The sequence below is a fragment of the Hylobates moloch genome, unplaced genomic scaffold, assembly GCF_009828535.3.
Source record: "Hylobates moloch isolate HMO894 unplaced genomic scaffold, HMol_V3 SCAFFOLD_8, whole genome shotgun sequence".
Lineage (NCBI taxonomy): Eukaryota > Metazoa > Chordata > Mammalia > Primates > Hylobatidae > Hylobates > Hylobates moloch.
In genome coordinates, this window is record NW_026652283.1 from 41,525,567 (window position 1) to 41,540,981 (window position 15,415).

Genomic DNA, 15,415 nt, shown 5'->3' on the forward strand with positions numbered 1-15,415 from the left:
CAGTGGAATAAATCAATGGAACAAGGGCCTTTCCAGTAGTAATAAATGCTATAAAGCAAATAACACAGGGGCATGTGACAGAATAACTGGGGCAGGCTTCTGTAAATTGATTAATCAGGGAAGAACTCTCTGACTGAGTGACTTGTAGTGGTAGGCTGGTAAATATTTAGCAACTGACTCCAAAACAAAAGCCCTGATTTATAGCTTTTGCCTATCTCCACAGTGTAAATATTCCCACCATGGCCAATTTGAAGTTACTAGCATAACATAACTGAATAGGGAGTTGGAAAGAGATGCACACACCTGGCTCTCACAAACCAATGCAAGCCAGCTCCAACACACCACTGCACTTATATGGAATGGGAGAGCTCCATACAGGATTCTTGAGTGAATCACTAGAATGTAAACTCGATGAGAATGGGATTTCCTGTATCCTCAGCACCTAGAATATTTCCTGGTGTATTACATTTGCTTAGTAAATACTTCTTGAATGACTGAATGACTGAATACATACATAAGTGTAGGAATTTCTTCATTCACTTTTACCCAAGTGAGTACCTAGCTTATTTGCCACCTGGAATGGATAATTTTTTTACTGTCCCTCTTTTTCATATGACAAAATCATTTTCAGTAAAATCATTAAATAAAATGAATAATAATAATAATAGGCTGGGTGTGGTGGCTCACACCTGTAATCCCAGCACTTTGGGAGGCCAAGGCGGGTGGATCACCTGAGGTCAGGGGTTCAAGACCAGCCTGGCAAACATGGTGAAACCCCATCTCTACTAAAAATACAAAAATTAGCTGAGGGTGGTGGCAGGTGCCTGTAATCCCAGCTACTCAGTAGGCTGAGGCAGGAGAATCACTTGAACCCGGGAGGCGGAGGTTGCAGTGAGCCGAGATCGCGCCATTGTACTCCAGCCTGGGTGACAAGAGCGAAACTGTGTCTCAAAAAAAAAAAAATAGTAATAATAAGTCCCAGAAATTAAAAAGCAGATAGTAAGAACTTTTGTCTATATAAATAAATAAATAAATGCCAATATAAATGAATATTACAATACAAAAAGGAAAAGAGTAATTAATGAATAGTTATAATTACCTTAATGTGTTTTTTTGAAAAAAGGAAAAAACCTTCTATTTATTTTGTCCTGTCATGGTAATTAATATTACAATTATGATTTTTGAGCCTTAACTTCTGCAAATTTGTCAATGACTGTCTCTAAATTTATCTTTTTTGCATCCTTATGTTCAATAGACAGTACAGACAGATTTTTCTTTTTCTTTTGGTGGGGGATTTCCTAGCAAAAAATGGAAAACCTGCTAGACAAATTCTTAAAAAGCTATAACAGATAAATTTTTCTATCTTCACTCAGAGTTGATTGAAAAACCCATTTTATTAATTTCAAATTTAAAAAGGTTCTTTCACATGAAGCAACTTACATACAAATACTTAGGAAGAGTCTTAAGCATAGGACGAATTTGTCAAAGACTCGTAAAAATCCCATCTCACAAATTCCAGAGATTAAAATTCTGTCCGTGTATTTATTCATTGGAACTTATTCAAGTAACTTTCAAATGTCTCCTAAGTTAAAAAATTTCCATTAAAATATATTTACCTGAAAATTTATCAAGTATTTATGTCATATTTGGTTCAAATAAAAGGGTTTCACTTCTCCTGCAAAAATCAGAAATTTGCTAAATCATGATGAACATTAGCATTATTTGATTCATTTGTTTAGAATGAGTGTCCAGTCCTCTGTGAAAACAGTTTAGTCGTAAAAGCATTATCATTTTTATTTCTTCTAGTAGTGTAAGACTGACATCTTTTTTTATTATTATTTTTGAGACAGAGTCTCGCTCTGCTGCCCAGGCTGGAGTGCAGTGGCATGATCTCAGCTCACTGCAACCTCTGCCTCCTGGGTTCAAGTGATTCTCCCACTTCAGCCTCCTGAGTAGCTGGTACTACAGGTGTGCGCCACCACGCCTGGCTAATTTTTGTATTTTCAGTAGAGATGGGGTTTCACCATGTTGGCTGGCTCTTCCTGAACTCCTGGCCTCAAGTGATCCATCCTCCTTGGCCTCCCATGGTGATGGGATTACAGGCGTGAGCAGCATCTTTTGTTGTTTCTCTCAGTATTCCTCTTTGGGCTTTTATTATCTATGCAAATATCCATTTCTTTGCATTTTATTGTTCCATAATTAATGCCTGCCTCCATAATTTTGTATAGCAGTTGAAAGTGATTAATTTTTAAACAGCTTTATTGAGTTGTAATTTACCTATCATGAAGAGCATCCATTGTAAATGTACAATTCAATGATCTTTAGTAACTCTATAAATCACAATCCAGCTTCAGAACATTTTCATCATCTCAAAAAGTTTACTTGATCCTATTTGTAGTCAGTCCCTGCTCCCACCTCCAGCCCCAGGCAACTATTGATCTGCTTTCACTGTCTATAGATTTTACTCTTTTTGGAAGTTTTGTAAAAATGGAATCACACAATATGTGGTCTTTTGTGATTAGCTTCTTTCACTCAGCAACGTGTTTTTGAAGTTCAGCCATGGTGTAGCATGTCCTTTTTACATTTGCTGAGTGGCATTTTCTTTATGCACTCACCACTTGATGGACATTGCATTATTATCAGATTTTAGCTATTTATGAACAATTGTGCTATGAACATTTCATGGACAAGTCTTTGTGTGGACATATACTTTTATCTGTCTTGGGTAGATATCTAGGAGAGGAATTGCTGGGTCATAGTTAAGGTTAAAATTTTAGTAGGTGTCAAACTCTTTTCAAAGTAGTTGCACCATTTTATATTCCCATCAGCAGTTTATTTTCTTTTTTTGCTGAAGTGCAGTGGCAGGATCATGGCTCACTGCAGCCTCACTCTCCTGGACTTAATCGATCCTCCCACCTCAGCCTCCCAAGTTGCTGGCCACAGAGCACGTGCCACCACGCCTGGCTAATTTGTGTGTGCGTGTGTGTGTGTGTGTGTGTGTGTGTGTGTGTGTGTGTTTTGCAGAGACATGTCTCGCCATGTTGCCCAGGCTGGTCTCTAACTGCTGGGCTCAAGTAATCCGCCTGCCTTGACCTCCCAAAGTACTAGGACTACAGACGTGAGTAGCATATTCGCTTCGGTTTTAATATGCATATACCGAATGATTAAAGATGTTGAGCGTCTTTTCATTTACTCATCAATTCTTTGTCCCTTCATCTCTCCTCTGGTGAAATGTCTACTCAAATTTTTTGACCATTTTTATTTTATTTTTATTTTTATTTATTTATTTTTGAAATGGAGTCTTGCTCTGTTGCCTAAGCTGGAGTGCAGTGGTGTGATCTTGGTTCACTGTAATGTCCGCCTCCCAGGTTCAATCAATTCTCCTGCCTCAACCTCCCAAGTAACTGGGATTCCAGGCACCCACAACCATGCCCAGCTAATTTTTGTGTTTTTGATAGAGATGGGATTTCACCATGCTGTCCAGGCTGGTCTCGAACTCCTGACCTCAGGTCAGTCACCCATCTTGGCCTCCCAAAGTGCTGACATTACAGGCGTGAGCCACCGCGCCCGGCCACCCATTTTTAAATTAGATCATTTGTCTTCTTATTACTCAGTTGTAGGAGTACTTTTTATACTTATCTCTAGTAATATTTCTTAAAGCCTATTTTGTCTGATATTAATACAGCCAATTTAGCTCTCTTAGGATTCCTGTTCATGTGATATATCTTTTATCATCCTTTTACTTTCAACCTACTTCTGTCTTTGAATTTGATGTGTCTCTGATAGACAATATATAATTAAATCCTGCTTTTTAAAACATTCAGTCTGACAGTCTGTTTTTCCTGTCTAGTCTGTTCACATTTAATGTATTTATTGGTATGGCTGGATTTATGACTGCCATTTTTCTATTTGTTTTCTATATTTATCCTGTCCTGTTTCTCTGCCCCTCCTTGACTGCCTTCTTTTGTGTTAAAACATTTTTAAGTGTACTATATTAATGTATCTATTGATTTTTTTTTTTTTTTTTGAGACAGATTCTCACTTTGTTGCCCAGGCTGGAGTGCTGTGGCACAATCTTGGCTCACTGCAACCTCCGCCTCCCAGGTTCAAGCGATTCTCGTGCCTTAGCCTTCCCAGTAGCTGAGATTACAGGTGTGGACCACTGTGCCCAGCTAATTTTTGTATTTTTAGTAGAGACAGGATTTCTCTATGTGGAACACTCCTGTAATTCCAGCCACTCGGGAGGCTGAGGCAGGAGAATTGCTTGAACCTGGGAGGTGGAGGTTGTAGTGAGCCAAGATCACACCACTGCGCTCCAGCCTGGGTGACAGAGCAAGACTCTGTCTCAAAAAAAAAAAAAAACCACACACACACACACACACACACACACACAAATAACAAAAAACACAGTTTGATGACTGTGGATTTCTTTATGTTTCTCTTACTTGGAGTTCCTTGGGTTTTTTAAATCTGTAGATGAATTTTCAAATTTGGAATTTTCAAATTTTCAAATTTGGAAAGTTTTTGTTCCTTATTTCCTCAAGTATGTTTTCTTCCCCTTTCTCTCTTTTATGTTTCTGAGACTTCCATAGACATCACACTTTGACATAGGTCTGTATGCTTCATGATATACCACAGATCTCTGAGGTTCTATTCCCTTTCTTTCATCTTTCTCTCTCTTCCTCAGATTAGATTATTTCTATTCTACTATCTTCAAGTTCACTGATACTTTCTTCTGACATCTCAGGTCTGCTGCTGAGTTCATTTTGTGAATTTTTCATTTGTTATTGTACTTTTTGGCTCTAGAATTTCCATTTAATTCTTGTTTATAGCTTCTAGTTCTTTATTGAGTTTACTATTTGTTGAGTCTTTGACATTAAATTTTTTTATTTCTCTAAACATAGTTACTATAAATTTTGCAACGTATTTATAATAGCTGTTTTGATGTCTTTGTTTGCTGAATGCAACACCTGGTCTTGAAAAGTGACAATTTTCTGTCGATGGGTTTTTTTTTCTGAGTATGAGTCACATCTTCCTGTTTCTTTGCATGTCTCATTATTTTTGTCGAAAACTGGATTTTAAAATAATATGCTGTAGTGATTCTGGATTCTAATTTTTCCCCTGAGGGTTGTTTTTATTCCTGGTTAGTTTTTTGTTTCGTTTTGAGACAGGGTCTCCTCTGTCAGCCAGGCTGGAGTGCATTGACAGAATCACTATTCACTGCAGCCTTCACCCCCCTACCCCCAGGCTTCAAACAATCCTCTCACCTCAGCCTCCTGAAAACCTGGGACTATAGGTGCATGCCACCATGCCTGACTAATTTAATTATTGTTTTGTAAAGATGGGGTTCCCACTGAAACGGAAAAACTTCCCTTGTCCCCCTTCACAGGGCGTGTGATGGGGGTGTGGCTCACTTCTTCAACGCCCTGCTGTTCAAACCTCTAGGGGAGCGTACAGATGGGGAGGCTGTGGGGATCTGACACCACAGCAGTGTCTAGGGGTGAATGTTTACAGCTGAAGCCCCAATGGGTGTGTGTTATAGGGTGCTCTTTTAGTTTGCCGTCTACAGGTGGCTTGCGTTATAGGGTAACCCGTATCCTGGGGTTCTTGCCTTGGTGTACCGGAAGAATCTGATCACACGTGGGCTTGGAGAATGAGTGCAAGGTTTTATTGAGTGGAACTAGCTCTCAGCAGATGGGGGACCTAGAAGAGAGATGGCTTTCCCCCGGAGTCGGGCACTCAGCGACCCAGGCTCTCCTCAGAGAGCCACACTCTGCATTGTTCTGCCAGTCGGTGGACTGCGGGCATGCCGGTCCCTGTCGGTGCAGCCTCTTGACATCCAGCCACCCATGTGTTCCTCCGCTGATGTGCCCCTCTCTACCTTCAGCAGCCTCTGTGTTCTTCCACCGATCTGCTCCTCTCCATATCCAGCGGCTTGTGTGTTTGCCGGCTAGGGTCTCAGGGTTTTTATAGGCACAGGATGGGGGCGTGGCAGGTCAGGGTGGTCTTCGGAAATACAGCATTTGGGCAGGAAAACAAAAATGCTTGTCCTCACCCTCGTTCATGGGGGTGGAGCCCTAGCCAGGGACCACACCCTCCTCTACCCAGCACTTCCCTCCCCCCATTCCGTGTCATTTAAAAGTGACTATGCTTGGGCAGGGTGCGGTGGCTCACGCCTGTAATCCCAGCACTTTGGGAGGCCGAGGCGGGTGGATCATGAGGTCAGGAATTTGAGACCAGCCTGGCCAACATGGTGAAACCCCATCTCTACTAAAAATGCAAAAACTTAGCTGGGCATGGTGGCGGGCGCCCGTAACCCCAGCTACTCGGGAGGCTGAGGCAGGAGAATTGCTTGAACCCAGGAGGCGGAGGTTGCAGTGAGCAGAGATCGCGCCATTGCACTCCAGCCTGGGTGACAGAGCAAGACTCTATCTCATAAATAAATAAATAAATAAATAGGACTATGCCCTTCCTTTACCAGCATTTCCCTATCACCACTATGTTGCCCAGGCTGGTCTCAAACTTTTGGACTCAAGTGATCCTCCCACCTCAGCCTCCTTACGTGCTGGAATTACAGGCACGAGCCACTACACCTGGCTGATTTCGTTTGTTTGTTTATTATTTGTTTCGCCTTTTAGAAACTTGCCTAGATTAAATTTGCAGAACCTGTCTCTCTTAGTGGTGTTTTAGAGTTGTGTTTCTCAAGTGTTTTTTGTTGTTGTTGTTGTTGTTGTTTGTTTGTTTTCTAATTCTTATTTTTTTTTTAAATCTTGGCTTTCTAGGGGGCACCCTTGTGCCTGAATATCTCAGTGGTAAACCAATGATTAGTCAGAGGTTTTACTCAAACACTTTGTGCCAGCAAGCCTTCCACTCTTTGCCTATGAATCTGTGTGTGGGTTGAGGAGTGCTTTCAAAGTCTGGGCACTTTTCAAGTTTTCCCCAGGTTTTCCTTTCCAGTGAGCTTTCCTAGTACTTCCTTTGTGTGGATAGTCTCCAGTCTGCCAGGAATGTATGCAGAGCTAGAGCCCTCTTGGGCCTTGCCTGTACATGTGTGGTGCAGCCTTCCAACCAGCCAGGGATGTGGGGAGAGCTCATCCAGTCCCTCTTCAGTTTTTTTGTTTCCAGGATCTCCTTGTTAAATTTCTGGCTTGGCTGCCTAGTAGGACTGCAGCCTCAGGCTAGCAGAGCTATGGGGTTTCCCAGTTCAATTCCCACTGAGCTTGATATTCTTACTGAGAATATTGCTTGGCATATGTTTTTTGTTCTCTATTCTAAATCAAGTCAGCCCTTTCCAGCAGCAGCAAAGCTGCTGTTTTTGACAACCAGCTCTGCCCTGGTAGCATGGCTGTGCTATCCATACTGGACAGGGAGGGAAGAGGTGAGAGTACCCGGCAAGAACACCACAGATTCCCACTGTTCTTACCTGAAGTTCAGCAGTTTTTCATGAATAAACACTTCTCAATTTGTGTGCATTGTCAATTTCTGGAGGCCTGAGATGTCTGTCTTTGACAATTCTGTCCAGTTTTATAGTTGTTTTTCATGAGAGAGTTTGTGAACTCTTCATTCCACCATCACCAGAAGTCCTGCCCAATGGACAATTCTTTTTATTGTGGCAAAATACACACAACACAAAACTTGCCATTGTAACCATTTTAAAGTGTGCAATTCAGTGGCATTTTGTACTTTCACAATGTTGTGCAACCCTCATCACTATCTGGTTCTGGAACCGACCCATTAGTCCCATAGATAGTTTTATTGCATAAATAGGAATTGACCCTTCTGGTCTTAAGACTTGAAACTTACATTTGTTTTATCTGAGTTTCTTCATCAGGAAATAACTTTCAGCCCTCTCAAAAAAAAAAAAGTATCAAAGAATAGAAACTCACCAAATCACCACATTCCAACAATGAGATGCCAGACCCCTCATTCATCATGTTTGCTTCCTTGCCCCTCCCCAGTTTCTGTTTTCTTTTTTTTTTTTGAGACGGAGTCTCGCTCTGTCACCCTGGCTGGAGTGCAGTGGCGCAATCTCGGCTTACTGCAAGCTCCGCTTCCCAGGTTCACGCCATTCTCCTGCCTCAGCCTCTCCGAGTAGCTGGGACTACAGGCGCCCGCCACCACGCCCGGCTAATTTTTTGTATTTTTAGTAGAGACGGGGTTTCACCGTGGTCTCGATCTCCTGACCTCGTGATCCGCCCGCCTCGGCCTCCCAAAGTGCTGGGATTACAAGCGTGAGCCACCGCACCCAGTGACAATCTTATTAATATACAGGCAAAGGACTTGAATAAACATTTCTCCAAAGAAGATAAACAAATGGCCAGCAAGTTACATGACGAGATCAACATTGGTCGTTAGGGAAATGCAAATCAAAATATTATTTAACATTCTCACTAGCCATGTATAAGGGTTCCAATTTCTCCACATCCTTGCTAACATTTGCTATTTTAAACTTTTTAGGATAGCCAATCTAATGGATGTGAAGTGGCATCTCACTGTGGTTTTGATTTGCATTTCCCTAACGACCAATGTTGATCTTGTCATGTAACTTGCTGGCCATTTGTTTATCTTCTTTGGAGAAATGTTTATTCAAGTCCTTTGCGTGTATATTAATAAGATTGTCTTTCTATTGTTGAGTTGAAAAAGTTCTTTACATATTCTGGATACTAGATTCTTATCAGACACATTAGTTGCCAATGTTTTCTCCCATTCTGTGGGTTATCTTTTCACTTTCTTAATAGTGTTGTCTGATGTATAACAGCTTTTAATTTTGATAATCTCTAATTTACCTATTTTTTTCTTTTGTTGCTGTGTTTTTGATGTCTTGTCTAGGAGACAATTGCCAAATCCATGTGACAATTGTAAAGCTTACTATTTTACTGTACATTTTTCAAGGCCAATTCCCACTGTTTGCAAATATTTTGTCTTAGAAACTTCATCTAAAACTTTACCCTGGAAAAAAGATGACTTGGAAAAGAAAAATCACATACAACCGTATTCTCTTTCATTTTAAATCTGTTGTTTAAATGCAATCTGTAGTAACACAAGGCTTAGAGATGCAAACTGTGACCACAGTGATCTTGAAGGAACTCAAACTGTTCTGAATCAGTAAGAACTTGCCCTCGGCCGGGCGCGGTGGCTCACGCTTGTAATCCCAGCACTTTGGGAGGCCGAGGCGGGTGGATCACGAGGTCAGGAGATCGAGACCACGGTGAAACCCCGTCTCTACTAAAAATACAAAAAAATTAGCCGGGCGTGGTGGCGGGCGCCTGTAGTCCCAGCTACTCGGAGAGGCTGAGGCAGGAGAATGGCGTGAACCTGGGAAGCGGAGCTTGCAGTGAGCCGAGATTGCGCCACTGCACTCCAGCCTGGGCGACAGAGCGAGACTCCGTCTCAAAAAAAAAAAGAACTTGCCCTCTAAATAAGCATATGTAGCTCAGCCCAAGTGTCTTAGAGACCAACTGTATAGTAAGGTTCCCAAATTAATTTTTATATAGAATACAGTGTTTATTAAGGATAAGTAATAAAATGTGCTAACGTGATTTATATTTAAGAGCATCCATAGCAATTATTTCAACTTAGAAACAATTGAAAGATTTTTTTTCAGGAGTGTTTTGTGACTGATATTGTTCAGAGTTGCATGAGCATGATGATAATAAAAAGTGATTGACTTTTTTTTTTTTTTTTTTTTTTTGAGACAGAGTCTCCCTCTGTTGCCCAGGCTGGAGTGCAGTGGTGCAATCTTGGCTCACTGCAACCTCCACCTCCCAGGCTCAAGCGATTCTCGTGCCTCAGCCTCCCGAGTAGTTGGGATTACAGTCATGCACCACCATGCCTGGCTAATTTTTGTATTTTTAGTAGAGACAGAGTTTCATCATGTTGGCCAGGCTGGTCTCAAACTCTTGGCTTCAAGTGATCCACCTGCCTCAGCCTCCCAAAGTGCTGGGATTACAGGCATAAGCCACTGCACCCGGCTTTTTTTTTTTTTTTTTTTTTTCTGAGACAGGGTTTCACTCTATCGCCCAGGCTGGAGTGATATGTTCATGGCTCACTGCAGCCTTGACCTCCTGAGCTCAGGTGATCCTCCTATCTCAGCCTCCCAAGTAGCTGGGACTAAAGGTGTATGCCACCATGCCAAGTTAATTTTTTTATATTTTTTGTAGAAACAGGATTTTCAACCTTGCCCACGCTGGTCTTGAACTCCTGAGCTCAAGTGATCCACCCACCTTGGCTTCCAAAGTGCTGGGATTACAGGCGTGAGCCACCGCACCCGGTCAAAAGTGACTGACCTTTTAGTTGTTTTATTATTGTTTTAAAATTCTCTCCAGACAACACACCTCCATGTTGTTTGCACCCAGAATGGGCTGCTTCCACTGCCTCTTAACATGTCATTACTTTCTTGGAAAAAGTGGTTCTTAAAGTATAGTCCCCAGACCAGCTTCTTCCACATCACCTGGGAACTTGTTAGAAGCGAGCATTCTTGGCTTCACTCAAGACTGACCGAATCAGCAACCCTGGAAGTAGAGCTTAGCAACCTGTGTTGTAATGAGCCCTCCAATGATTCTGATGCAGTTTCATATTTTAGGACCACTGTCTTAGAATATGGAACCTGCCAGACCTAAGGGACTAGAGTTTAGGGCACTGGTAAATGCAGCCCTATGAGGTTGTGGTGTAAGGCAGAACAGCAGCCCTAGGTTTTGGCAGACTTGGACATCTGTCCCTCCTGCTGTCAGTGAAGAAAAGTGTCACTGAGTGGCAGATAGAATGTTTTAGCTTCTAGTCCCTCAAACAATCTCCATGATACAAACGCTGACTCAGTTAAGAATCAAGGAAGACTCTTGGAGACTGTGGTTGCTAAGAGTGACGAACTTGAACTGGGTTTGTTCTTTTCTTTGGGAATCCTGCAGCTGTACGGCATATAGCACCTGTGCCACCACACTCACGCTCACTGCTCCTCCTTGTGCTGTTGCTCTGTATAAATACACCTCCGATGTTGGCAGCCCACGGCCTGTGATTCAGCCTCTGTAGCGGAGCCCAGGCACCCAATGTGCTAAGAATAGAATTTTCCATTTCAACTTTATTTGCAAGAAAGTTTTCTCTATTTCATTCATCAGGTATTAAAAGTCTACTAAATACCAAGGCATTGTGCAGTGGTATGGGATTACAGTGGTAAGCAAACTGACATGGTCCCAGCTTTCAAAATGCTCTTTCTTTGGTTGGAGAGAAGGGGTTTTAAAAAGTAAATGCATCCTCTATTTTTGAATATTTTTAAAAATGTAAATGCAGCCAGGCACTGTGGCTCATGCCTGTAATCCCAGCACTCTGGGAGGCTGAGGTGGGAGGATCGCTTGAGCCCAGGAGTTCGAGACCAGCCTGGGCAATGTGGCAAAACCCCGTCTCTACAAAAAAATAGAAAAATTAGCCAGGTGTGGTGGTGCACGCTAGGCAGTAGTCCCAGCTACTCAGGAGGCTGAGGCAGGAGGTTGGGTCCAGGAGGTTGAGGCTTGAGGCTGCTGCCGTGAGCCGTGATCACACCACTGCACTCCAGCCTAGGTAACAGAGTGAGACTCTGTCTCAAAAAAATAAAAAGTAAATGCAAATACAAATTGTGCTAAGTGTGACTATGATGTCTAACGGCTCCCCTCAGAAATACAGGAGAATGATGCTTCCCACACTCCCATTCATTTCACCTACTTAAAGCTTTCTAAAGCGATTTCCAAAACTTAATGCCATGTGAAAAGATACGAAGCCTTTCTGCTGCCTTCAGGGACCTGCTTCTAGACTGGAGCTCATCACTAACATCACATGCGAATGTTTCTAGAGCATTTAATGAAAGAGGCATTATGGCATACAATAATTATAACTGTTTTGGTATTTACACCTTTTGATCCAGTCACTTCTGGGCATCCCTCCAAAGGGGATAATATGGTCCTTAGAAAAAAGCTGTACTGCTAAAGATAGTTACTGGAGCTTTATATATTCAATCAACAAATTAAATACTCAGTTATTACTTTGCTAATGTGAGTAAATTGCTTGACCTCCCTGGGTGGCCTGGGTAAAATGGGGAGATAATCTCTATCTCAAGTTTGTGACAACTAAATGTCTGTGGAAATATCTCCCTAGCACTAGGCCCAACACAGAGTAGGTGTGCCCTGGATGGGCTCTTTTCACCTTCCCTTTCTAATTATGTTGCATGTTATTATACATATGATGAGAATCTATGCAGTTTTTCTGTTTGTTTGGTTATTTTTTGAGATGGAGTCTTACTCTATCACCCAGGCTGGAGTGCAGTAGTGCCATCTTGGCTTGCTGCAACCTCTGGCTCCCGAGTTCAAGTGATTCTCCTGCCTCAGCCTCCCGAGTAGCTGGGACTACAGGTGCGCACCACCACGTCCAGCTAATTTTCTCGTTTTTAGTAGAGACAGGGTTTCACCATGTTGGCCAGGCTGGTCTTGAACTCCTGACCTCAGGCAATCCGCCCACCTCGGCCTCCCAAATTGCTTGGATTATAGGTGTGAGCCACCACACTCAGCCTCATAGTTAGTTTTTTGAGTCGGAATTTCACTCTGCCACCCAGGCTGGAGTGCAGTGGTACAATTTTGGCTCACTGCAACCTCGGCCTCCTGAGTTCAAGCGATTCTCCTGCCTCAGCCTCCTGAGTAGCTAAGGCTACAGACAGCCACCACCACACCTGGCTAATTTTTGTGTTTTTAGTAGAGGCAGGGTTTTGCCATATTGGCCAGGCTGGTCTCGCACTCCTGAGCTCAAGAAATTCACCCGCCTCAGTCTTCCAAAGTGCTGGAATGACAGGCGTGAGGCACTGTGTGTGATGGAGAATCTGTATAGTTTTATATCACCACCACTCCCCTCAAAATGGGCTGAATTTGGTCAAAAACCATTACTTCTCCCCTTCCCCTGGATTCTGAATGGTAGCATTCAGGTGTCGAGTGGTTGGAGTGTCCCAACTTTGACCACCATAGAGTGTTGTCCTTTCCTTGGGTGCTAACCCACTGCCTCTCCTGATTCCCAGGCACCCCAGCCTGCTGTCCATGTGCAGCCCAGGAACCCCTGACTGCCTTCATGCTGCAACAGCACTTTCCCAAGAACAGAAGCAGGTGCTGAGTGAGTGACCGACGCGCCTACAAAACAAGAGAGGGCCAGAAGCTGGTGCTGGCCCAGACACCAAGGTTACTGAGATTCCATTTGGTTTTTCATGAACTATCCTCCCCACAGGAGAAGTTTGTTCCTGCTTATCCAAACAATGCATTCAAACCTGGCTGTAAAGATTATAGGAAGAGATGCACAGGGCAAGGTGGGAATGGAGAGGAGCCGGAGAGCTTCCATTTCCTCTCTAGGCATACTGTGTTCCAAGCACATCAATGTGTTCACCAACCTGGAAACTCCCCAAACCGCATTGAGAGTGTTTATATGAGGTTTCATTACCTAGGCATGGCTGATTAAACCACTGGGTGTTGGTGATTGAACCCAATTTCCAACCCCCTTCTCTCCTCAGGGATTGGAGGCGGGAGCTGGAAGTCCCAACCCTCTAATCACGTGGTTGGTTTCTCTGGTGACCAACCCCCATCCTGAAGCGAGCTAGGGGTTCTACCTTGAGTCATCTGCTTAGCATAAACTTAGGTACGGTCAAAATGGGCTCATTATGAATAACAAGACACAGCACTCAGGATATTCCAATGGTTTTAGAAGCTCTGTGCCAGGAACTAGGACAAAGACCAAGTATTTATTTTTTATTATACCACACCACATAAAGGACGCCTGGTCAGATTCTTCTTGAGAGTGACCTTTTGGTTTGGAATAGTGACGGGTACACAAAGAACTATCCTAATCAGATCCCATAGCCTCATTCCTATAAGCATCAACTCCCTGGTTTGGCATGAGGTTGGTAAGGTCAGCTGTGTGCACAGCCACTGCTTAGCTCTGGGAATACAATGGGTACAGGCCGTGGTGTCAAATATCTTCATCTACTGGGAGAGAGAGACATACCTGACTATAGCTATAGGGTGTATTCCAATTGACTTCTGAACTTGGGGACTATGGACTCTGTCTATAGGGATTTGGGTGAGTGAAGCTTAACTAGGACCTCTGACAAGGACTGGTGGGTGCCTCCAGATGGAGAAAAGAAAGAACTCAATGAGCAAAAGCAGAGGGAAGGAAAAAGAGCCCATGGTAAGTAGGTGAGGAGCTGATGTGGAGGTCAGGGTTGACCTGAGGTAGGCATGGACCCCTTGTCAAGGACCTTGTTAGCAGCATCCGTGATTTAGGTAGGGAGTTCTAGAGAATTTAGGTTTATTTTGAAGAAAGATCACCCCAGGCTGGGTGTAGTGGCTCACACTTGTAATCCCAGCAATTTGGGAGGCCGAGGCAGGAGGATTGCTTGAGTCCAGGAATTTGAGACCAGCCTGGGCAACTGGCAAGACCCTGTCTCTAAAAAAAAAAAAAAAAAATTAACTGGGCATGGTGACGTACACCTGTACTCCCAGCTGCTACTCAGGAGGCTAAGGTGGGAGGATCATTTGAGGCTGGGAGGTTGAGGCTGCAGTGAACCATGATCATGTCACCGCCTTCCAGCCTGGGTAAGAGAGCAAGACCCTGTCTCAAAAAAAAAAAAAAAAAAACCACCCTGGACAAGTGGATTGGAGGAACAGAGCCGCTATCAACTCTTCCATAGTCTGCTACATTAACTTCCTGGTCTCCTGGGTTCCAATCAATCCCTCCTGGGCCTAGTGTCAGAGCACTATCTAAAATGATGTGACCATGTAACTCTCCTGTTGTAACTTCAGCAGCTTCTCAAAGCTCCCAAATCTTCCAGATGGCTTACAGTGCCCTCATGATGTGGCCCTCTGCCTACCTTTCCCACCTGATATCATGCCCTCCACCCCACCATCCCAGGCTCTGGTCTTTTAGTTCCTTGAGTGTGCAGAAGCTGCCTCCTCCTCTCTCTGGCTCCTTTTCCTTCAGAATTCAGCTTAAATGTCACCTTGGGAAGGTCTTAACCCTCTGCTCCATATAAAATAGATGGTCCCATTATTTCCTACCACTATGTCAACCTGTAATTTATGTATTAGTGGGTTTAGTCCAAGATGTTAGTCTAAACTGCACCATTTTGTAAGCTCCCTGCTATTCTGCAGACCTTGGTCAAAGTGAAACATTTCACAGGGGTTTGGGCTGTGAGAAACATCCTGCCTAACCGCCTGACCACAAGGCAGACAAAGGCCCAACTAAAGAAACATCCCTCTCATATCTTGCTGGGCAAAGGTCCAAGGGACACCATGGTGACGTCCCCCTGGAACAAGGGCCGAACCGCCTCATCATGAGAACATCTTTTTATCAATATCCTGCTAGGCAGCAAGCCACACTGCCCAGACCCCTACCGCCCATACCTATAAATTGCCCAGTC

The 15,415-nt window shown here is 43.4% G+C and overlaps 1 non-coding gene across 1 annotated transcript; it reads right to left on the reverse strand.

Moving 5' to 3' along the window:
* Nucleotides 1-1,288: 1,288 nt before the first annotated feature.
* On the reverse strand, nt 1,289-1,351 carry LOC116473980 (U7 small nuclear RNA). The gene has a single exon (XR_004249529.1). It is a non-coding gene; the product is annotated as a U7 small nuclear RNA (small nuclear RNA).
* Between the last annotated feature and the right edge of the window lie 14,064 nt (nt 1,352-15,415).